Source organism: Pimephales promelas, chromosome 7, assembly GCF_988280905.1.
Source record: "Pimephales promelas chromosome 7, fPimPro1.hap1.1, whole genome shotgun sequence".
NCBI lineage: Eukaryota > Metazoa > Chordata > Actinopteri > Cypriniformes > Leuciscidae > Pimephales > Pimephales promelas.
In genome coordinates, this window is record NC_142775.1 from 21,836,324 (window position 1) to 21,861,048 (window position 24,725).

Sequence of the window (24,725 nt, forward strand, 5' to 3'; positions counted from 1 at the left end):
ACACACCTTACAAGGACAGAATAAATTTAAAATTCAAAATAGAGCCATTTAATTCCTTTATCTGCAAATTTACTTTAACAGTCTGTTTTCATGCTTGTCATCAAAATTCTCGCCTGCTCCTCCCAACTCAATTCAGACCCCAGAACTGTGATTAAATAACATCTGAGCTACGCTTTCATTCACAGTGGATACATCTCTCAGCATGTCCTCGGTGTCCAGCTTTTTAAATGGATTACACTGTCAAAACCACTTATTCAGATTCATGATATCGGTGCTGGAATTGCACTTCTGTAACAGAAGTGCAAGCGTGTTTTTGCCGTTTTTGTTCCTTAATGCTACAAACTGTCATCTACAGCCCATCCCGTTATGACATAAAAGTCTTAAGTCAGAATCTGAGGCAGAGGCGAGTCACGAAGCAAGACACTGTGGTGCCGCTGACATTGGCTATTGATTTTGACGTCTGCTGCAGATGAAACTCCTCGCATGAATCTTCACGCATGGCTAAGGTGATGCTCAATGATCCCTAATGCTCACATAACGGTCAGGCAAAATGGATTTCGGATAAACGTTATGAGACCAGCCGTCAATAAAGGGTCTCGTTTATGAATTTTGTCTATTTGTCTGACTTGTGAACTGATTGATGGCCCAGCTCTTTCTATTTTTGTCTTCTACCTCCATCTTCTCTGACCTGGGGAAGTGTGGCTCAGCTGCCGGGGTGCAGGCGTAAGTTGGGTGGACAGTTGTGTACCCAGCCGCCAAAGGGACATATGTCGAGTAGATTCCGTAGGGTACTGTGATGGCACGCAGGGACTTGGCTCTGGAAATGACCAGCAGGGCATCAAAAATGGCACAATACGAATGCAGACACCAGTGTGCCAATCATACTCATTTGCTCCTGCCTAAAGGGAACAGAATAACTTTTAATCAAATGGATATGGCAAAGCAAGCTATTTCATGAATCTCAATCTATTAAAGAGATAGTTCATCCAAATTCTGTGATTATTACATGTTGTTGCAAATCTGTATGATGTATTCTGTGAAACACAAACATATATTTTTGAAAAATTTCCATACAAATGAAAGTCAAAATTGTAGAGAAAAAGTAACCCTTTCTTTTAAGTTTAACAGAAGAAAGTAAAAACATGAGTTTTAAAATTATGTAAATGATGACAGAATTCGAATTTTTGGGTGGACTATTGCTATTACTACTTTAATACCCCCTTTTTGGGAGACTTCTCTCACTAGTCCCTTCTATCTGTCATCGTTGGTAAATACCAGTCCCAGTATTAAATCTGCTGGCCTAATCGGGGTGCTGAACATGCAGACAGGGTAATGGTCAAGGTCTAGTGCAGATCTATTGGACTTTGTGCGCACTCAGGCGAACCCCTAACAAAATCTATTGCACCAGGGATTTTTGGGAAATTTCCCAGCAGTGTAGGAGCCTCGTTCATCATACTGCAGGTGATAAGCAAGGTAGGCGTCACCAGGCCAGCAGTTAGATGGGCTTAGGGAGACAGAGCCTAATATCCATCGATTCCCTTAGCTCCTGGTATTCATTATTTCAGCAGTGGGGTGTCTTCACCTTTCATGCAACTCTTTTTTCCTTCAGGAGACCTTGCCTTGAATACAGGACCATATGCTAATATGTTCGTTTAGTATGCAGGTATCATAACGATGCTGTGAATATCAATCAGAGCTTCAGACGGGCAAAAGTGGCAGCGGCGCCTTATTCTGTGTAAGAACGGTCTCAAGAAGCATCATTCATATTCAGTTGGCAGGTGAATTGACAGGTTTAGCACACATCCCTCGGTCAATGTCTGTTAGCATGCTCTTAAAACCACACTAAAGTTCATTTTTGTCTTGTCTGATCCATTCTTGACCTGATTCAAGTCCTTCTCTACTAACTCATCAGTTCCATCCTGTCCTAATGTCTGTGCAGCATCCTGGACCAGATGTGCCTTAATGTGGTTATTGCCATAACAACGCCTAGAGCGTACCAGCTCTGCCCAATGTCAACAGTCGATATACTCTTCTCCGTATCCTCGTTATTGCCTCTGAGAGGCCCATCTTTCCTGACCCTGCCCATAACACAATTAAAAGACTCACATTAGGCTGAACGAAGAAGAGTCTGATTAGATTAGGAGGGAGCTGATGAAGGCCAAAGCCTTTCAGAAAGCACATGCTCCTCCTTTTGTCACCTTTATAAGGTTTAGGGTCAGAATGGATTTGGAATAGAGGAAAGAGGCATATATAATGGATTCAAGTAGAATTTGGGAAGGACTTTGACCCTTGTGGTTGAGAATGGATGACGAGAGGCATAAGGACCAGGGTTAAGAAAAATGTTTAATTGACTAGCTTTCAATTCATAAGTGTGAATTTAAATTAAAAAGGCTACACCTCAAAAGAAGTTGAATTTGCATTAGAATGACAGGACGAAATTCAAACAATTTCTAGCAGTCTTGTGCACTGTTGACAATTGAAATGAGAGTGCTTTCTTTAATGAATATTCAATTTATGAGCTTAAACTGAATTTGAATTGAAGTAACAAACAGAAACTAGAACCAACATTTCAATTGTCAATATGAAGAGTTCAGATGCAAAAGCCTCTAAATGCCATTTGAAATTTTCTTCTTTAATGATGATTTTTATCAAACTTGTATATTTAAGTTCAGTAATTTCACTTAAATGGCAATGATAATTACCTATTAATTGTTATTTAAGTGAAATTACTGAACTTAAATATACAAGCTTGATAAAAATCATCATTCTAGAAGAAAATTTCAAATGGCATTTAGAGGGTTTTGCATCTGAACTCTTCATATATAAAATGAGTTTTTAAAAAAGATATTACAACCTTAATTCATATTCAACTAATATTGAGGCATTGAATTGTAATTTTAAAAAGCAATATAGTTCACGATATACAACCACAAGGACAAAGTGGGAAATAGCCAGCCGCAGGTTAAAGGTCAAGGGCAAAGGGATTTTCTGGCACCTCTTGGCAAGTTTTAAAGGAAAGATTTATTGGCAGGGGTACTCTTGGACTAATCCGAATGTCTGAAAAGTTACTTTTCCTCAATATATTTCTACAGAGCATTAGAACAATGGAGATCATGAGCGAATGTCTTCATTCACTTCCTCTCGACCACCATTTCGCCTAGTTCACTTGTGAAGGGAGAATAAAATAAGATTCTGGATATTGGTAAATGGAAAAAGAAAATCCATTTATTTGCAGTGGCCTGGAGGCTAGTAGCACAACTACACCGTCTCTCTCAAGCTACAGAAAAAGCCCTCACATCCCCTCAACGTGATCCCCCTACCGACTGTGGACCTCGGCTCCATCTACCAGACTCTTGAGAACACACACACACACCTTAACCCTTTGTTTTCCATCTTGCTCATTCTCTAAAGCAGCTTTCTGAATCCATTGCCCCGCACCATGACTAAATCCAGGGGCTAGGGATCAGGGTTTTTCCCCAGCGAGGAGGAATTCACCTGTCAAGGTGCCTTTATATCAGCTCATTCTAAGCCCCAGGGCACCAGCACATTTACGCCACTGTCACAGTTTCATCTTTTATTATAGTAGCATGACCCATGTGGTAGTTCTGTCCGTACCCCTCACCACCCGGGAGATGGCAGGCACTCTGATCCCTATACGGAGCACGCAGAGAATTGGAAGAGGTGACGATTCGTGCCTCTCTATTATCAGTTCCTGCCAAGGAGGTGCAGGAGCTTTTCTCAACCTCTGTCAACCCGAGGGGAATGGTTGTCTTGTCGGAGAGTTGACTTCCATTTCCCTTTCTTTATCGCACCAGTGCTCGGCTGATTGAGATGATCTCTCTTGCTCGCTCACTCTCTATTTCTCTCTTAAATCCCCCTCCAGAGGGAGCCACCACAGAGTTAGGGCTTAACAGCTCCCCCAACTCGCATCCCTCCTCCCGTCTCTCTCCTGGGGACGGGCTCGGAGGTACGAAGTATAATTCTGGCATCCTGACCAAATAAGATAAGGGAGTCAGCACACACGCTCATCAACAGCTAGGCCCCATCAAATATTCATAGGGCTTGACGGACCCTACAGTAAAATGGCCAATTTGCCAGACTACAAATGGCACACTGAAACTGGTGGCTATGCTCCAGCCCACTGGATATCCACAAGGGATCTAAAGGAAAGGGCAGCCTACCTCAGGACAAAACTTGTAGTTTTGGGTGAGTTTGAATCATGTTGCTGGCATGGACATGCTTTGAGGACATAGGAAGAGGGGAGCTAGAAGATGTGGAGATGATTTGGCGATACTGTAGTTGGAGAGGAAAAGAGAAAGAGATAGCGAGAGCGAAAGGGAATAAATGCTGGCGAGAGTGCTGTGGCAGCCGATACAGAAGGATTAGAGGAGGGAATGGTCAGCGGCAGCAGGCTTTAGCAGCGGGCTGATATTTCCAGGCAGGATTTACAGCCTCCAGCCTGTCACCAGTACACAAACACCAATTCACATAAGATTAGGATTAGGGCATCCCAAATCATATGTTGGAAATATACTATACAAGATATACTAGGTATACTATTTCTAACAAGCTTGTGCGCTGTTGATAATTGAATTTAGGATGCTTTTTAGATTTCAGTTCAGTTTCTAAGTTAGAATTGAATTTTAACTGATGTGCTAAAATGTAACTAAAATGTGCTTAAAGAAATTCATTCTTTCAATTAGTTTAATTTGAACAAGTAAAAGGAAAGTTTGACCATTTAAAATATGCTGGCTTGAGAGCTTTTTTTAAGTTTTACCAAAAAGAAAAACAATTCTTTACATTTCAGGGTGAAGGTTTAAATGTCGTACAGACAAACAGATGTATGAAACAGGGAGGAAGGACCATAACTCTAATTCATATTCCATTATAGCTTCATGTGAGGAGTGGATAATTCATATCGAATTGAAAGGGAGCCAGCTTATCAAATGTAAATTTAGCCAAACAGGCCTACCTGATTTTTGTAGATTTCAGATGTGTGTACCACAAGGCCCATGTGCTTTAGTTTTGGCTTTTGATTGTATTTATCTAAAATAATTATATATTTGTGAATTGGTATTCAGTCTAAAATGTCCTCCTCAGTAGAAGCACACAGCAAACACTTTCCCTCTTTACTCTCTCCACCATTGCCCTTCTTTACGGGTTTAAATCTAATTCAAAAGACGATGCAAACCATAAATTATCCATCATGACTGTTTTTATCACTTCAGTATATGGGTGTCAAATTCAGTGCCAATAATCTATGAAGTATTAGGAGGCCATTTGTGACACATAAGGAATATTGAGACATAAACAGACCTTGCTGTTAAATCTCAAGACTCTAGGCAGAGCTGGAGAATTATCTGCATAGAAGCGCAATGGGCCCTTCGGTATAACTCAACCTGGTACTCTGGAGTCACTGCAGCAGAGCCTTCAGCAGTTTCAATCCCCGAACACAGGTGCACATCACGGCCAAAAGAGCCTCTGTGGTGCCGGCTAAAATTGATAAACGTCGCTGTTTTATTTTTTTCATTTATTTATTTTTTTTCCCTTACTTTATTGATGCAATATATATTCCAAGAGCTACATTGTAGCCTTTAAGATTCTTTTCCCTGCCTGGGGAGAAAGAAGGATAGAAAGAGAGAAAGGCTAGTGTTAATACATTACAAGACTGAAGTAATTCACCAGAGTGTTCATAAAATAAGTGCTCGTAAACCACACCTCTGTCAGGCTGGAGCAACTCCTCACAGAGGTGCCAAGAACTAAAGGCAGTGTAGCCAGGGCAACAAGGGCAACATGTCAGACACACACACACACACACACGTTGTGTTTTCATGTCTTATGGGGACATACTTATTTTTATACCATACCTATCTATCATCCTAAACCTGACCATCACAGAATACTTTTTCTATTTTTACTTTCTCAAAAAAACATAATTTAGTCTGATTTATAAGCTGTTTTCCTAATGGGAACCAAAAATGTCCCAACAATGATTTTGGATATTGCCATCTTTGTGGGGATATTTTGTCCCTATAATGTAGGGTTTACCAGGTCACCCACCCACCCACACACTTCACATGTAAAAGAGTCTTTACATTATACTTTCAACCAACCGTTATATTGCGGTTTGTTAATAAAGTTACCAGACAACTGGCAAGTAACACGCATTTGGAGCTTAGTGACTGTTAATTCTTGACACTGCACACACATAGAACATTTACTCAAGTCATACTAGCTTAAACACACACACCTCACAAATGGCTGCAACATGAGTGACCAGACTGGGAAAAATTAGGTCACCTCGATAGAGAATAATGGGCAAAACCAAAGGAGACAACAAGCCGTCAGACAAACTGCAGCACAGCGGGAGATCAGCAGAGGGGGAACTTTAGAGAGTAAATCTCTCTCTCTATGTGATACACACACACAGAGTGAGGTGCTGAATTCTCCCCTGGGTCAGGAAGCCATACAGAAAGAAAAAAGAGGACTGAGAAAGGATTCTGAATAATGACACTAGAAAAATGAAATGACTTGTTACCGAAGAATGGAGAGCTATATCAGCTAAACAAGAAGGGAACTGAAAGAGACAGAGACAATTGTGGGCAGAAAAAAGAAATTAGGATATCAGCTTGGTAAAGTAGAAGTGCGTGAAAGAGAGAGATTGGCTATGGAAACATAAATGGTACAGTTTAATCCCTTTGCTCATGTACAAGACAAAAAATGATGTGAACGTGCCCTGAGTTATGTGGCCTTTATTATAGCTATATGACACATCACAGCTTAATTTCTGTTAAAGAGTGAGCACGGCAAATGAACAGAAGTGTATGATTTATGAATATAGTCCTGTGGCATGTGTTTGTACAATGCTTCATGCAGTGAGACAAGATTTAGATGGAACAAGCTTCAGCTGTGAACTGCATTTTAATTAGCTCAAATAACATGCAAATTCAAACAGAAGCTTACATCCAAACGATGCAAACATAATGCATTCATTCTTTATGTCATGCTGTTATATATTAGTCATTTTAGTACTTGCCAATGAAACATTTTTATTTCAGCTAATAACATTTCTAGTTTTCATTTAAGTTTAAGTTTTATCAAATATTTATATTTAATTTCAGCTTTATTTCTAATAAAAAAGAGCTTTAATTACTTAATGATCTATCTATCTATCATTAGGGAGCAAAAAGATCTCATAGGTTTAGAGGCCAATCGATCTTGAAGTCCATACAGTGAGAGAGTGGGGAGCCATTTTCGACTATGAGTCACTGGCGGACCATCCATTACCCATAAATGTTTGCGTGGGCAATTGTGCACACATCACACCTACAGCCGCTTTACAGCAGACCAGCCGGCATTAATTGAGGTATTGAGAGAACGTCATTACCGTGGTAATAGCTCAACGGCGTAAGTGATTGCGGCAAAAATGGCCGCGCCTCATTAGCCCCATATCTCATTGCTTAACAAACATGTAATTGAGTGCAAACGTATTTGCCTATTGATGGGTCCATTTTCAGCTCAGAAAGCTCTCCCCAGCTTGATAAAGAAACTAAATGGCACAAGGAAACATTTTTTACATTTAAAATATGTCACTTGATTTCCTCTAAAGCCATATGACTTTATCACGTTTTATCAGTAATGAATTTGTAATCAACATACTAGGCAACATATCTGTCTGCATGTAAATGCGTCGTAATAACTATTACGTTTTAAGGGTGTCTGCTCCAATTAGCTTCAAATAGAGCCATGAATCCAGTAGAACTGCTGCCAAATGGCCCAACGGCCCTGGCAGATGCAGCCCATTTAAAAGCACATTTCTGTCTGTCTGTGAGGGGACCGCAACTACCGGGTTGGACCCGACTCACCGTCTTCAGCATTTATTTGGTCTCCATTATCTTTTATTTGCAGGCTGATGCTTTCACTTGGCAAGAGATCAGCTGTAATTCAGCCTCGCGGAGGCAGTGAGGGAATGCAGAACCGGTAGAAGAGCCTGTTGTCCCACGAACAGAGAAACAGTGAAATAAATGTAACTCAGACAGGTCTGTTAGGCTAAATAAAAACTGAGGTTTTGTTTTTATGATCCTCTAACTCACTCCAGATTGACCCACTAAAATGACACTATAATTCATAAAACACACTTGCTGCTTTTTTAATTCCTCTTTTAGCCCACTCAAGTGAAGTTTTCCTGGAGAGAAAACATGACGATGTAAAGTAGATGCTAATACTTCATGCACTTACATGCTGTACTTTTAAGTTTGTATTCAGCCATGTGTAAAGATTAAGTTATCATATAAAATGACACATGCTTCTTTTGCTTACAAATTAAGCAAAAGACATCACAAATCTCTGATTTCAGGAAAGCTAACATGTATTTTAAACAAACAGTGTGCTAATGATCGTTATTTCTTGACAGGTTTTCTGGATTCAATTATTTCTTTATTTATTCTGAATATATCTGTGTAAACATAAAACTGTCTCTATTGTATCTCAAGGCGAGATCAGACTGGAATCAGCAATATAAGTATACGCTAATTAATATTTATGGGATCATGGAGCCTTCTCCATGCAGTGACATCACAACTAGTATCATGTCTAGCTTTGTCCTCCCACTCTATAACTTATTCCTTTGGCTCTGCTTTGTACACAGTATACTCATACAAAAATGCATGTACATTAACATAACAGCGTGGGAGATTGTGTTTTCGAAACACACAAGATGCAGCCATGTATGCAGACATGATTTAGTTTGCTTTTCTGACATCCCACACATCCCGATATGACATTTAACACACATTCAGTGAGGATAAAATGCAAATCGGAGGACCAGAGAGAGAGAGAGAGAGAGAGAGAGAGAGAGAGAGAGAGAGAGAGAGAGAGAGAGAGAGAGAGAGAGAGAGAGAGAGAGAGAGAGAGAGAGAGAGAGAGAGAGAGAGCAAAAGGGAGACATTTATGGATAGCAGTCAGAATCTCCCCAAAACCATATTTAAGATATGCAAATGTCTTTCATAGTGAGGCACTTGACAACGTGTTATTATGTCTCAAATATACAAACAGAACTAGACAGAGAGAAAAGAGGATAAAGAGCATGAAGGAGAGTAAGAAAGAACAAACAGAAACAGAAGAGTAGCTGTTTTTGAGCAGCTTTACAAACAGTGATCAAGCCACGTGGCCCAGACAGACACAGCCAGAAAACGATTCAGAGAAAAACACTAAATAATGTGGAGATGTGTTTAAATGATTTCTTTTGACTATATTATCGCTACAATATATATATATATATATATATATATATATATATATATATATATATATATATATATGAAGAGTTCAGATGCAAAAGCCTCTAAATGCCATTTGAAATTTTCGTCTTTAATGATTATTTTTATCAAACTTGCATATTTAAGTTCAGTAATTTCACTTAAATAACAATTAATAAGTAATTATCATTGCCATTTAAGTGAAATCACTGAACTTAAATATACAAACTTGATAAAAATGATCATTCTAGAAGAAAATTTCAAAAAAAAAAAAAAAAAAAAAAAAAAACGTGGTGCTTTTCAATTCTAAATCTGCCACAATAATTCTAAGGTGTTGTATCCAGTTTCCAGTCTGTTCCAGGCTATGTGGTTACTGAGGTCTCATGATTGGTTTAGTAATAAACTACTCACCCATGGTGTTGTTCTAATGCTGTATGTCCTTATTTCTTTCTTGTTTTTAATGCAAAATGATCACAGAATGGACTATGCCACATGTGGCATTTTTTCCCATGTATTCTGGGGGTGTACGATGTTAAATTTAATGTATTTAACAAAATCCTGACCTTGGCCGTTGGTATTTAGTGTACAGCTATGTGACGTGCGTGTTCGTTTCACTTTGTTAGCGTTGCATTTTACTCCATCTCGCCCAGAAAAAGCACACATGTTGTAAAAAATCAGGATTAACAAAAACTTGACACAAAATACAATGGGTTCCCAAAAAAGTATCTGTGTACTTTCTTCACTGAGCCAAATATCACTGGACCGGAAGTTTGTTTGTCTGATGACAGTTAGAATGACAGTTGTGAACGCGTCAACGCGACAACTTCTTGTTACTATGAACGCAACAAAGGATATATTCACCTTAGAGATGAAGGTACATAGATTGTGTTTCACATTTTTGTTCATCTTGATTTTGTGCTTTTGCGTGCTTTTTTGGGAAGGACGGAGCTGCAGTGCTAATAGAGTTTCACAAATGCGCATAGTTGTACACTAAAGACTAACTGCCACGGTCAGGACTTCTTTGATTAATATGTTAAATTTCAAATTATATAACCCGAGAACACATATAGAAAATACAGAACTTGTCGCATGGGATAAATCTGCGATACTTTTGCACCTTCTTTTTAAAAAAAAAAAAATCTTGATGCTAGTGAGCGGGACTTAAAAAAAATGTTGAAGGGCATACTGAATTAGAACAACATAATTCATGACTTAAGGATGAACTTTCACTTTTCTGGTCTCTGTATTCAAAATAATAAAGGTTTTAAACTGTAAAATTCTGTAATGAAGAAATAATGCAAAAAACATACAATAACCAAAAAACACAGCTCTTAAGGTACTCTGGTGCTGGGCTGCTCAATGCTTAGTGGGCTGACCAGTTGCCTGGGAGACAAGAATCCAAGGGGGACAGTAGGGGGGACGGAACAGCGCCAATAATGAAGCTCCAGCACCTGCCAAAAGCTTAAATTAGAAGGAAACGCTGCAGCCAAATCCAGCCATGGAGAAAGGTCACAGGGAAAACGTTCCAAAGCGAATGCAGAAAATGCTGCAACCCAGGAGTGCGTTAGATCTCCCTAACCTGATAATGCTGAAATGGATGGGACAGCACAGACAAAAGGACAATCTGCTGTACCGTGCCGCTTTCTTTAAGCCCTGTGTTTAACCCCTATCAGTAAAGCAGACGCTAGGCGGAGCTAGTCAAAATGTCAAATAGTAATAGATGGGAGAAATTTGCTCCAGAAAGAAAATGAATGTGCCTCAGATTTGCTGGTCATTCTCAAAAGGTCACCAGAAAATATTAAATACTGAGCGATCAAAAAACAACCGGTAAAGACTGGAGATAGTATAATCACTACTGGAGAGCATCTTCGTCTTAAATGAAGGTTTGACGTTTATTAGGCGCTAAATGAATCAGATAATTAATTGATGCATCTTAATGGCTATTGGAATTACAAATAAGATTTTATGGCAGAATAAATGTCATGCTGCGGTTTGTTGGATTCTGACGAATGCTGGTGAGAAACCTGAATATCATTTCCAGACAAGCTTTAAGTACTATAATGCATTCCCCTGTTGTTCTGCATCTTAATACAAACAAAACCAAGGTCAATATCTTTGTTTATCATCTTATGTTTATCAGTACATACATACATTGAAATTGAAGGGCTCATAGTACTTTATCTTTCAAAACTCAAACCTAATTCCCCAAGACCAAAATGACTGAAACTGGCTGCAAAACTCGTTCAAAACTTTTAGAAGTCTCTACCTTAAAGATATATTCAGTTGTAAGAGATAATAAATTAACACAAGATCATGAACTTGTACTGTCAACAACCCCTCAGAAACTTGGTCTGCACAGTCACAGTAAGGTAATAAGGAGAAAGTAGCAGAGATACTATTTTTATTAAAAGCCTTAAGAAATAATAATGTGGAAAATCGACCAAATCCTGTGCTTCCCTGTCTATGAGTTGGCTAACACCTGCCGGCTGCATATTTTTTCCAAATGGTCCAATTGTTTAAAAAAGAGAGCTGAAGTTTATTTTTCAAATCCCTGACAGTTTCATTCTAATCTTAACAGTTTGTGTGCTACATTTCAGCGTGCATTGCTTTGTGAAACTGTCACAATGTGATGCAGAGAGGCTGAAATAACTGGAGCAGATTTGTCCATTTATCACAACTAGATGATCAAAACTAAGTGGATCAAAGTTGATTTGTTAAAACTCCTAATCATTTCACATAAAAAAGGCATCTACATCCAAAAAAACGGCCCACTTATTTCTAAAGGTCATAAAACTAAATTATAAATGTTTTTGGTGCACATTGACCTACCTTGGTTAACATTAAGTGTATACCTCAGAGGAAAAAAAATGGAATCATGACAAAAGTATATAATCCCTTTAAATGTACAGTGATGGCATAGCTAAATAATTTCAAACTAATGATTTCTTGTGATTTAACTTGAATTTAGACCATCTGAAATGTGGCTGGGGCATTTAACCAAGACAGGGGTGGTCCGGCAGCACTGTTTGTTTTGGTTCCTTGAGGGAGCGTGTTGTGCTGATTAAACTCATTATTGTAGTTGTAAACTGCCAGACCTGAATGTTCTCAGTATTGATCGTCTGCTGAGTGAAAGTTTGCTCTAACACCCTCAGGGCTTTCATCCAAGATTACTATTGTCCACAAACACTCTCTGTCTCGATTTCTCTCTTATCCTCTTGTGAGTGTTTAACTGACCATCACGGCAAAAAAAAAAAAAAAAAAAAAAATTAGCCACTGACCTTCATGTCATCTCTCTCCCATCAAAGTTTGTTGATGAAGACCAGCTCTCAGGGTTAGAGGCCTGTCCGCGAGCAACTTCATGTGAGCGTGACACGGGTGATCTGGGTCTTCGCGGACAATTATCAACAGGCTGTTTGATGGGCTGTCTCCTGTGAATGTCAGGGCCTCCTTTAGCAGGGAGGTAGAAGATCTGGCTGTGGCTTCACAGTGTGCTCAAAACTGCAAAGGAGGTGTGAAGGCAGAATAAGAAGACGTGCTGAGGTAGGCACAGCAGGAGGACTAAAAACAAGTCATTCGCATCACCATGGGTCTGGGCCTAATATTAGCCATTGTGTCACACCTGCTCCACAAAATGATCCTGCATTTTTTGATTTTTCAAATCCTATGCTTCTCATTAATATGGCATCAGTGATGTTGAGCATCTTCCTTGAACACTTGAAATTACATTCACCTGGATTCCAGCTGAGAGCGGGTCCATCAGGGCAAGACTCTGGCAATGCGCCGGCTCTCACAGGCTGTTTCTCCGTATGGTTCTGCCATAAATAGCAAACCGAGAATCTTTCATTAATTTTAACTTAGTTGTATCGAGCGTGACCTGAATTAACATACCTAGAATTAAAGCATACTTTCTATGAACAGTTATCACATTAAAAAAGAAAAAAAAAAACTTCTTAAAGGGATATTTCACTCAAAAACATTATTTTGTCATCTTTTATACTCACCCTGATGTCATTCCAAACCTGTATAACTCATTCTTCTTTGGAACACAAAAGATAATCTTTTGAAAAATGTTATGTTAGTGATAAAGTTTTATAATTAAATGTGTGATTAAAGTGATCAAGTTCTATTGAAGATATAAAATAATTATATAAAGTTTCATAATGGGCTTATAATGTATCATAATATAAAAATACAATTATTGGATGGAGTAAAAAGAGAAATATTGTGAAATATCAAATTTAAAACAACTTACTTTAATATAATTGTAAACAAAAGTATCGATTTTAATAATTTATTTCCTGTGATGGCAAAGCTGAATTTTCTGGCTGATTTGGTGCTCAAGAAACTTTACTTATAATTATATATTTTGAAAACAGTTCTAAAAATGAAAACAGAAAGATCATGTTCATGTTGTTATGAATATTGAAGATAATGCACGCGTTGCCTGAACCACATGGCCATTAGGCTAAAATGTTTAAGAATTTTTTTAGATGAAAAGAGGCAGAGTGGTGTTTTATAACATATTTCGTTTTATTGTTGACGGAAAGAGGCAGAGTTGTTGCATAATTCATTTTATTGTTGCCTAACATCTACATAAAGAGATAACCGGGGTAGCCAGAGCATGCTCAGTGACGCGATCAAGAACGCTCTGTTCCATTTGCAGAATAACCGGATTTATTAAAGGATCAAATAAATAAATAAAGGATCAAAGTCCGAAGTTTGCGTACTTGGTATTGAGAAACGGCCAATCTCTCCCTCCTTCAACACACCTAATTCAGGTCATCAGCTCGTTAAAAAGCTCTATGAACAGAACTTAGTGTGTCAGAGCTGTGGGTCCCCATGATTGAGAAGCACTGGTCTAGAATGTGTGGACACTGCGCACATACTAATCAAGTGTACCATTAGTTCTGGCAGTTCACGTCAGTCAAACTCGCTTCGGCTAGGAATAGGACACCTATCACAGCTTCAATATGTTTATGGTCCATTCAATATTATGAACAGCTTTATCGCATTGGTCAGCAGCTAATTACCATCATCCATCCCCAGTTCCTCCTCTTGTAAAGCCAGGTAAATGCATCCTTTGAACTGTATTACATCCACGTCTCAAACTGTTGAATTTAATTTTTTATCTCATATTTTTGGAACACAAAAGATGATATTTTCAAATAATGAAAATGGACTGACTTGGACCTCATTGACTTGTATGGACAAAAGTATTCTTCAAAATATTTTATTTTGTTTTTGCAGAAGAAAGAATATATAGATTTGGAACTACATGAGGGTGAGTATAGGTACGTCCATTTACAGTGTTTTTATGCTTGAACCAATGTTGATGTCACAGGAAATAAACGTTATATGTCTGAGGCGAGTTCTCTACAACTCTTGCTCCCCGAGGAGCCCAATCTTCTCATAGTGCTCCTTATGGGACTGCACCTCGAGTCTACGCTTGGGCAGCATCAGTGACTATCGCTGCAGTCTAGCCCACATGACGCCACCAGTCTGCAAGCCTAACAAGGTCCCACAGGTCATAAAACATACGGGCCGTGAAAATGATGGGGGTGGTTGAGGGAGTAAGAACAATTCTAGTTGTAAATCTGAACTACAGCATCAAAGAGATAAAAGAGAATAGCTGTTTAATTATTAGTTCATTCTGAATTTTGCATTTTGTAGGGTGCTTTGAGCTACGAAACATACAAAAGGAATAGAGTGAGAGATACTCATTTGCAATTTGTACTCGGCGATTCAAAAAAAAAAGTGTGTACTGCAAAAAATGGCAAAGAAACATTTTTTTTTTCTTTTGAGTTCTCCTCGCAGGCTGCACACAAGATTGACCAGTGTACTCTGATTCACCAACAATTACTCTTTCAAACTCTTTCTTTTTAGTAAATCAGAAATATACAACAGAATCAGTGTAGCTATAGTATACATTCACAAACGTGTCTCTTATAAGTTCATTCAAGAGGTCATTCAAAAAGACTTACCATTTGAATCAGTCCGATGCATACCATTGTAACAAGAATTTCTTGTAAAGTGCAAAGTGGACATTATTTGAATTACACTGAACTGAAACCAATTAAATTAAGTGCTTATGTATCGCAATCAAATTGACGATAAATAGCAGGTGATGACAGAAGTGATGTGTGGTTACACCAAAATTTAGATTACTGTATGAATTCAGTTACAGTGAAACACTTTTTTTTTTAACCTACAATAATAGTTTCATAGCCTGGATGCCAACCTGAACGCCGCCCACATTTTTTGGTCGGGAAGTTTGGTCTGGACTCGATCCCTTAAGGAGTAAAAATGATCGGTTCAGAATTAGTCGGGCCAATCAAATTGCCAGGGCGGGCTTTATACGATGATGGACAGATGATCTGCAGTTGCGTAATTATCACATTATCAAAGATGTATAGATTCCACTATCATGTCTGTTGGAAAAGAAATCGACAGCGCATTCATTTTAATAGATGAACAGAGAACTGCAATCAAGGCATTTGTTGATGGGAAATACGTGTTTGCCTTCCTTCCTACAGGATTTGGCAAAAGTTTATTTTATCAGCTTGTTCCAATGGTCGCTAAGAAGATGGGACACAATTGAAACCCTGTGGTTGTTGTGGTTTCTCCTTTGGTCGCACTCATGGAGGACCAAGTAAAAGAATCAACACTATTATAACACATTATTTTACTACTACTTCCAGCGTGCGTGCAGTTGAACTATGCATAGCTCAACATATGTAACTTACTGCGTTGCTCTGATTGGTTGTAGGTCTATCCAATTGAGTGCAGAGTTTAGTTTTTTTCCTGGTTCGGATAACATAGATATCCATAATAAAGGCTAGATGTCTTACGGCAGAGTCTCTATCGTCATCACTGTCGGCCATCTTGTCACAGGCAAGCTTTCTCGCGGGTTCTGTTGTACCTGATGTAAGATGAGTGATCAGCACGAACACAAATACTCTTATCTTGTTGAATTCTTAAAGGATATACAAACGGTTTGGTTTCTTACAATGCTTATTAACATGGCTATAATTCTGGATGATTATTTATTTATACACTTATTATTCATAAGTATGCAGTGTCATAACTACATATCTGAGTTGTATAACAAACCAACCCATTTGAAAATTGGTAGAAAAATTTAGCAATTTGGATATTTAAAAAGTACATGCACCATTAAAACACAACATTACAAGCGGTTGCGAGTGAGCGAGCTGCCTGTGACAAGATGGCCGCCAGGTGCGGACGTCAAGCTCCATTAGCCAGCAGCGCGGATGAGACATCTAGCCTTTATTATGGATAACTTGGCTAAGAAGACCAAGCAGTAACCTCCCTGTCTCCCTCTTGAAACCAACATAGAAGTTAATTAAACTGCAATTCATCAACTGGCCTCTTGAGGCTGACTGGTCAAACCATAGACTGGATAAAACATCTGAAATGTTGTCATATAATTTTACACCTGCATTTCATAAATAGCGTAATATTTACCAACACTGACTATATTGGAAGTATTTTTTTAAATGTCCTCAAAGATATGTTTAGGAAATAAGCCTTTAATTACTCAATAGACAGTACAACAAAACAGAATGAGGACTGTGATGTCTGCCCCAAATTTTTAATCTAAAATACATTTATTTCAAACTTTGACACTGTAGTAAATTTAAGTTCTATTGTTTGCATGTAAAGTATTCATAGAAGGAGGTAACTAGCCTATCTAATTGTTTCTGTAAAGTTTTCCTCTAGGTGATCATTGCTCCAGAATTGGACTCCTAACAAGTATTCTCATCTGTGGAGTGAACATTTTGAGAGTCACCACTTCACCACTGACTCCAGGGTACAGACACCCCGTTTTACACCTTACAAAGAGTCAAGCAACATATTGGTTGAAATTGGCGCTATGTGATAACTTATTAAAAATAAATAAATAAAGAATGCGATATTAGTGTAGTTTTAGATCAATAACATGAAAATGGTTATTTCAAGTTTTGTTGTGTCGGTTCAGGTTAATTTACCTCAAATATTAAGCTTGGTTTGAATTCAAAATCAACCGGCAATATCTTCCATCCAAAGACAACTTGATCACGTCGAGTTAGATGGGCGTGGTTTCAACAGCAGGCTCCTCAGCTCCACCCACGTCCTGCCTCTTTGACCATTTTCGTTTTTCCGCGAGTGATGCGCTGCCAATATGGCAACGGTAAGCATCGCCCACTTTAGGCTTCAAAAACATAGACAGTAAAAGAAAGACACAGCGACCCCATTGATTTCAACAGAGAAGATCAAACTGAGCTTGACTACTAGCAGTCTGACAGTTGTAAATCCTCTAGTAGCTGTGCAAAGACAAATCTGAATCACATAATTCCTCAAAAACATTGTTGAAATATTTTGTCCCATTGCTTTTTTGGACTCTCTATCTATGGGCTTCTCCCTTGACTGTATGTCTCCATGTCCCCCCGATTGCCTCATATACAGTAAAAGATTGCCTGCAAGCTTCTCCTCCTGTCTATAGGGTAATATATCTATTGTGCAACAAACTTGCGCGTTTATGACACAATCGTTAGCCTATTTTTTTACAAAAACGGCTTCTACGGGGTCGTAACGTAAGACACAAAGTAATGGAGTCTTTTATACATTATCGTGTTTCTTTATAAATAAATAACGGACAAATGAAGTCTTTGGACGCCTCAGATGTAAAGTTATTTGCTATCAAAGTGACGCCAAAATGAATGGGAGTCAATGGGGTGTTAACAGCAGGTGAAGTTCTGCTACAATAGCGGCTCCCGTGAGGCTTCAACTTTTTGCTGATGGATTACTCCCTTGTTCAAAAACGGTCTTCATAAACCTACGAGTGACATCACACACACTATATCCATATTTTTTTTACAGTCTATAGTTACTGTAAGACGCACCTCATAATCAAAGCCCTATGGAGCAGTACCATACGCACATTCGGTCAAGAATGTGAGAATGACGAAGTCAAACTAATAGTTTCCTTTAATTATCAAAAAATATATATTTTAAGTTGCACTCTAACTTCACTTGACCCTCAGTTTTTAAATGGCATAATGCTTCTGCTTTATTGCAGCAATTGGCAGTTCAAACTCTTGCTCATCTCTCTAACTAAATGACCACTGCCCGAGTAAAATGGATAAGAAGAGTGCACTTGCCTTTACTGCATCCAGTGTGGTTAAAATCCAGCCAACCTGTGACTTAGGTAGAAAAGAAAGAAAATGTAAACCAGTCCAACGTATGAGATCCTCTAATTGCAAATATGTACTAGTCTTGTCCTGATATTATTATATTAATACTATATACTATATTATAGGCAGGCTGGCCATTAACAGGGTTAGGTTTTTAAAAATCCCTTTTCACAAATGATCCTTGACTTTACATTTTGTGTAGACTCACCTTGTCACCCTGATAGACCTATGAAAGCAATGAACAAATGTCATATGCTCATAAAAAAGATGGTAAAATACCTGTCACGATAAAAATGGCAATGAACCGAGCCCCATTTACTGGTCACTGTCTGGAAAAGGTCAAGAGCCATTTAAAATGCCCAGAAACCCACAGAACCTGAGCACATGCAATAAACATTACTGACCAAAGCAGTTTTGGAATGGCTGGATGGGCAAATGTCATTACTGCTGTCAAACACTATAAAGCCTGGTGTAATATGATATCTATATAAAAATATATTGCCCTCAGGCCTTCAGTGGTACTGGTATTAAAAGATCATTTTCTCAAAGACACTATTAAGGTTCAAATATTTTCTCAACTTAGTTCTGTAATACTTGTTAACATATTCATTAGCTGAATGTCATAAAGACAGTAAATTTGAGGGATGTGGTTCGAAGATTAATAAGACTTGTTCCTGCCAGTATCTAAAAGAGCATTTTGAGTCTTTAGTTAAAGCTAAAACCTCCATATCTTTGTGACATTAGCCTGATAAATCAGGGATGAGCAACATCCATAATTGATCAGCAAATACATTAAGTTCATGTTCAATTCCTGAATTTGAACTCAGCTAGCAGATAGGATGAATAACTTGAATTTGAAATAAAATACAATAAAATTGAAATTCTAAAGTGCCGCTTTAGAATTTTAAGATGGCCATTTCTGTTACCAGTATACAGAACAAAATTGACAAATCCAATAAGTCTATGCAATTTTGGATTAAGAAGAATACTTATGTGGTTATAATTCAATATGTTACATTATTGATAGACAAGAATGTCAATGTCAAAATTTATCTTTAAAGTTATTTGGTGGACATTGACTCTGACTGTGCATTCTATTAATTAACCTGAATAAACTTGACAGTACTTGACCGTATTGAACTTAATAAAATATTTTCACTAATTTGAGAAAATAGATACTTTATTTTTGCTTTTTTAATAAACAAGGAACCATTGATAGCAGTGACAATATGTTATACTATTATAAATGCCAGAAACAAGTCTCCAAACTACAATCACTTGTAAAGAGAAAACAGATGATATCAGGGAATGAAAAGGCATAATTGTGTAATTCTTTTTTAGTGTCATTCCCAATAACATTTCAAATAAACATCATGTGGGCCAAATGAAAGGAACCCAATTCTTAAATTACGAATTTGGAACAACCCTGAAAGGTATGTATACATTTTTATTGATAGTAAATTGTACTCAACCAGTCTTATTACTCAAATAGCAAGTTGATGTCTCTAAAAATTATTAAAATGATATAAAAAAAATGTTTCAATATATAGTGTAAGCTAGACAGGTCAAATCAACACAAATCCAATTACATTTATGTAAAAAGGTTGTCTTGGTTTCATAGTCCGTTTGCTCACCTCAAATTCCTCTTAACCAGATCAGGAAGTTCAGCTTCATTAGAAACTGAATGTTGCTTGTTAATGTGAAACTCACTTAGTGGAAACAGACTCTGGGTCTCAGCAGAGTTGCCACTTCCACAAACACTAAATCACCTCATTGAAACCTTGCCAGTTGTTCAGCGGTGAGAGACATGAGGGAGAGCAGCAAGCAAAAGAGGAGTAAAATAACTTGCCATGTTTGCCTGAATTACGTATTGATGTGATAGCCCATTGCTGTCTCTGGCGTTGGAGTAACAGTACAGGGTTTGAGAGAGGGGGGTGGGTGGATAAATGGAGTCAACGCAGCACAAACCTGAAAGGGCGATTGATGGTAATAGCGATTGAAATGCTATAACACTCAACAATTATGTCCCTTTAATGCATAAAAGCATAAACGAAGAAACAAAGATAGATGTGCACACTTAGTAATTCCCATGTAATTCTCATTCAGAAGAAAGTGATATCAAATAGGGAATCATAATAGATGAGGGAAAACAAAGACAGAGAAAAAAAGAAAAGAGATACGAATAGACAAGTGGAGTAAATTGCCATGAAAAACTCACCTCTTGGATCTCATCACCTCTTGCCTCTTTTTTTAAATTCACATTATTTTTTATATGAATTGATTAAATTCTACCATGAACCTTGCAGTAGTTGCCAAAACACAATCTCAAAATCTCAATAATCTTGATTTCAAGATTTTATGAGGTTAGCATGTTGCTAAACTAATGGATCAACAGTCCCTTTTATTGATGGTTTTTGGTAATATTTATATCAATCTAGGATGAGCTTTATTTAATGGAGCTTGTTGGAATGCATTTTGGGATTGTTTTATGAGCCAAAAGATTGCCAAAATAAGGGATAGTTAAAAAAACGTTCTCATTTTATCAGCCTCATGTCATTCCAAACCTGTATGACTTTCTTTCTTTTCTAGAATACAAAAGAAAGTGCTTTGAAAATTCAATCATATTCATTTATGATTCATTTTGACTTGAATAAAACCAATTAATTCAGACATTCCCACATGACGCAACACATTGTTTGCAGTGTGCACTGCTTAAGGCCACACTTGAATGAACATTTCGAATTGGTTCTAGTTCATTTTATTATTTATTTATTTGTATGCAAAAAATTATATTTCATTTGATCTAAGGAATTAACAGGGTTTTTGATCTATTATGAATGTCTATGTAATTATTTTGTTTCTTTAAATATTTCTTTAAATTTACCCAAAACTTGGAACTGGAGAAGCTACACTCTAAAAAATGTTGGGTTATTCAACTCAAATTTGAATCAATAATGGACAAACTCAAATGTGGGTTTAAAAATGTAATTAAAATGTACAGTTGAAAGTGAAAGTTGAAGTTGGGTTAACATTTTAAATTACATTTTTAACCCCACATTTGGGTTTGTCCATATTTTATACAATTATGGGTTAAAACAACCCAGCATTGTTTAGAGTGTATGTTGTCTCTTTAGCGTTTTAAATCTCAAAGAGCAACAAAGCCAATAATCATTTATTTCTAGAGTCCACGCAAGAGCAACAAAATAGAAATCAAAAGTTTGTTCTTACATTTCACCTGTGGTTCCTCCAGGATCCATGACTGCAGCATGGAACAAAGATTTGGAACTGAAAAGGGTGTGGCCTTTCCTGGTGTCCTTTATATATCCGTTGGGGAATTATGGGAAATGTGGTTTTTGGGGACAGTATGGGTTGAGGTTGTGTGTTAATTTGAATGCGTTTTTGTGTGTATGCTTAAGTGTATTTTCATTATTGATTTATTATATATTTCCCTTTTTGTGTTTGATGTAAGAAAATTAGAATTTTGTGAGACCCCAGTGATTTATAAAATGGTTTGGTCTGGTTTGTTATAAGGGCTTCATTTTCTGTGCTTAGTTCTGGTGAGGGATCCCTGAAAAACATGTGCAGATGTCCCATTTATTAGTCAGTGTAATTTTTTCTCTCTCTCTCTTTGTTTTGCACAATGTGTGTCAGTACTTAAGTGTTACAGTCAATAAACCGACACTTTGTTGACTCCATGAATGTCTCCTGAAAATTTTATGGTAGAACCCTTACACTAGGTCTTCAGAACAAAGCTAATGAATTAGAGAAGGCTGCACCACTCAAAACTCCCACAAGCACATCTTCAGCACCAAGGACAGTGAAAATACATGCGGCTGAATGGCAAAAAACTATTCAGGCACAAGTCATGACGAACAGCACGGTCCGCATGGAGCTCAGCGAGAGCTAAATAAGACATTCAGCCAGCCTTGAATGTTATACTGGCAAAAGGAAAGGCAAATGTTGTTTTTCCTTTTGCTGTCATATGGACTTACTCACTAACCTGGGCCACAGACATGCTGTGGCTGCTCGCAAACTACTTTCTTTCTCATGCTGCAACTAAAAGCCACCTGCAGTGACCCCACACACACCTGCAACTATATAGATTTCTTTTTGATAGCACTGCTTCCACACACTGCAAAACACTTGCTTCACATGCAATTAAAACAGAAAAACGTCTTGCATGTCAAACACTTTGGTTTGATTCAAATTGCTAGGCCATTACAGGCAAATCATTTTGTTGCAGGGTAATTTGTTGCACATGCACCAAGAAACACATTCACAAACACGAGCTAAAGCGTTGCACAAATCAAATGGCCACACAATAGAACAATATGCATATTCATGCTTTCTCTCCCCAACAAAATACAAAAGCCATAATTGCTCAGAAATACCCTCTCTTCTCAAATTACAGGATTTCTTCTCCCTCAAAATGCATCACATTTTGAAAAGCCTGAGTTTTTGAATTGCATCACTAACTGTTGACAGTCAAGTTTAATAAAGAAACTGGTCACAGGAACAAGCTGCTGTTGGCATCAGGCAGTCAGTTCCTCTCCACAGGTACACACATTTCTGATGGTGCATTCAAAGGCTGAAAATATGATCCGATATGACTGCCTAACAAACATTTCCTAAACAAGAGTATAGCCACAGAGGTCAAGCACAGAATGTCGCAGTCTATCAGCGTTTATGTGGTGACAGCACACAGAAATGGTTATAAGACAAACTGTATTATTGATCCACCGTTGCCAACAAACATTGGACTGGTAGACCATGACTAATGACTCGCTCAAATATAATCTAATGATTACATGCTCAATAATTAGATGTTTATAAATCTCTACCACAGCCCGTCTGTAAATACAGGCCAGTTAGAAGCCAGGAAAGGTTCTGTGGAGAAACAGAGAGTCCTCGTACATTACGGTGTAATTGAATATTTGCTGTCCACATGACATTTGGAGCCAAGCAACATATAATCAATTGTGAACTGTGGTAAATTTTGTAAAAAAAAAAAAAAAACATTATACATGTTTATGGCAACCCAATCCTGTGGTGCAGCAATCTGATAGGGCATAGGTTAAAGTTCAGCTACTCTCCTTGACAGTAAAATCGGATGGGTGAGTTACAGATAAATGTCCTCCTCTGAAGGCCTCTCTCCAAAAGACAATTATAAAAGACAATGGTCATTTGAAATTTTATTCTAGCACGTGATTAGGATGTCTTTAAGAAGAGGTGAAATAAGCCAAAAGAGGATGTGTGTTACAGTGATTTTACTGTGGTCAAAGAGTGTGTTAAGGCACAACGAAAAAAAAAGCCTAAAACCCTAATAATATTACAATTATTGTCACACATGGCCAACTGTCTGCCTTTTACCTGAGATGTAAAAAAAAAAAGTAATTGTAAATTTAAAATAAGAAATGTTTATGGACCTTCGGTATTTATGGAAAGGGCCACCATGGGAAGGGTCATGTCTTTTTATTCTTTGATGAGGGGAGGGTCATCCAATTTTTTTTCTCTCTAGGGGGAAGGTCACACAAATTCTGTATTCAAGAAAACAGCAAAATTTCAAAGTGGCTTGTTTGGTGCTTTTTTTTTTTTTTTTTTTCTTTTTCTTTCATATAGCTCTCTCGGTTTCGGGCCCCCATCTCTATCAGATGGGTCTGACTCAACAAAAATTCAGTTTGGCTCTGTCAGTACGCGCTCAGAAAACGTCCATTAGAACAGAACGCCAATTAAATGTTTAACCGGCAAAGCTTTAAAGCACGAGCAAATAATGAACTTTTGTGATTGGGAATACGTGTCCTATGAATGGTGAATGTACGTCGAGTTTTGCAGTATTGGGACGGAGGCGCCAGAACTGCAGCTGATATAATGTGCGCTGTAGCACGATACTACCATATTTTATTTTTCATTCTTATTGTGTTTCCACAGCAATGTTAATGAGTAAATCTACTGAAATTGCCACCATAACAGTGGAGTGTGATGTGTTAGACGTAGGGCTACCACATTTTTAAATTACTATTAGGCCTAGTATTATTTAAAGTTAACATAATAAAATATGTTGACCTACACAAAAAAAAAAAAAAAAAAAAAACGAGTTGAGGATAAATTCTTTAAAATTGGCCAATTCCATCGTTATAGACGAATTTGAAAAAAAAAATATTGCTGGCAAAGGGAGGGTCAAGTCTTTTTTGACTACAGATCTCAAATCTCCTCCGTTAGTCCCTTAAATAAAAAAAACGAACAGTCCCTTAATGTACTGTATTTTCGTAATTGT

The 24,725-nt window shown here is 37.8% G+C and overlaps 1 long non-coding RNA gene across 1 annotated transcript; it reads right to left on the reverse strand.

Annotated features, from left to right (window-relative positions):
* Positions 1–1,005: 1,005 nt before the first annotated feature.
* On the reverse strand, positions 1,006–21,733 carry LOC120486273 (uncharacterized). The gene is made up of 4 exons (XR_016169402.1): positions 21,680–21,733; positions 12,988–13,069; positions 12,536–12,755; positions 1,006–1,034 (listed from the first exon to the last, which is right to left on the reverse strand). It is a non-coding gene; the product is annotated as an uncharacterized LOC120486273 (long non-coding RNA).
* Between the last annotated feature and the right edge of the window lie 2,992 nt (positions 21,734–24,725).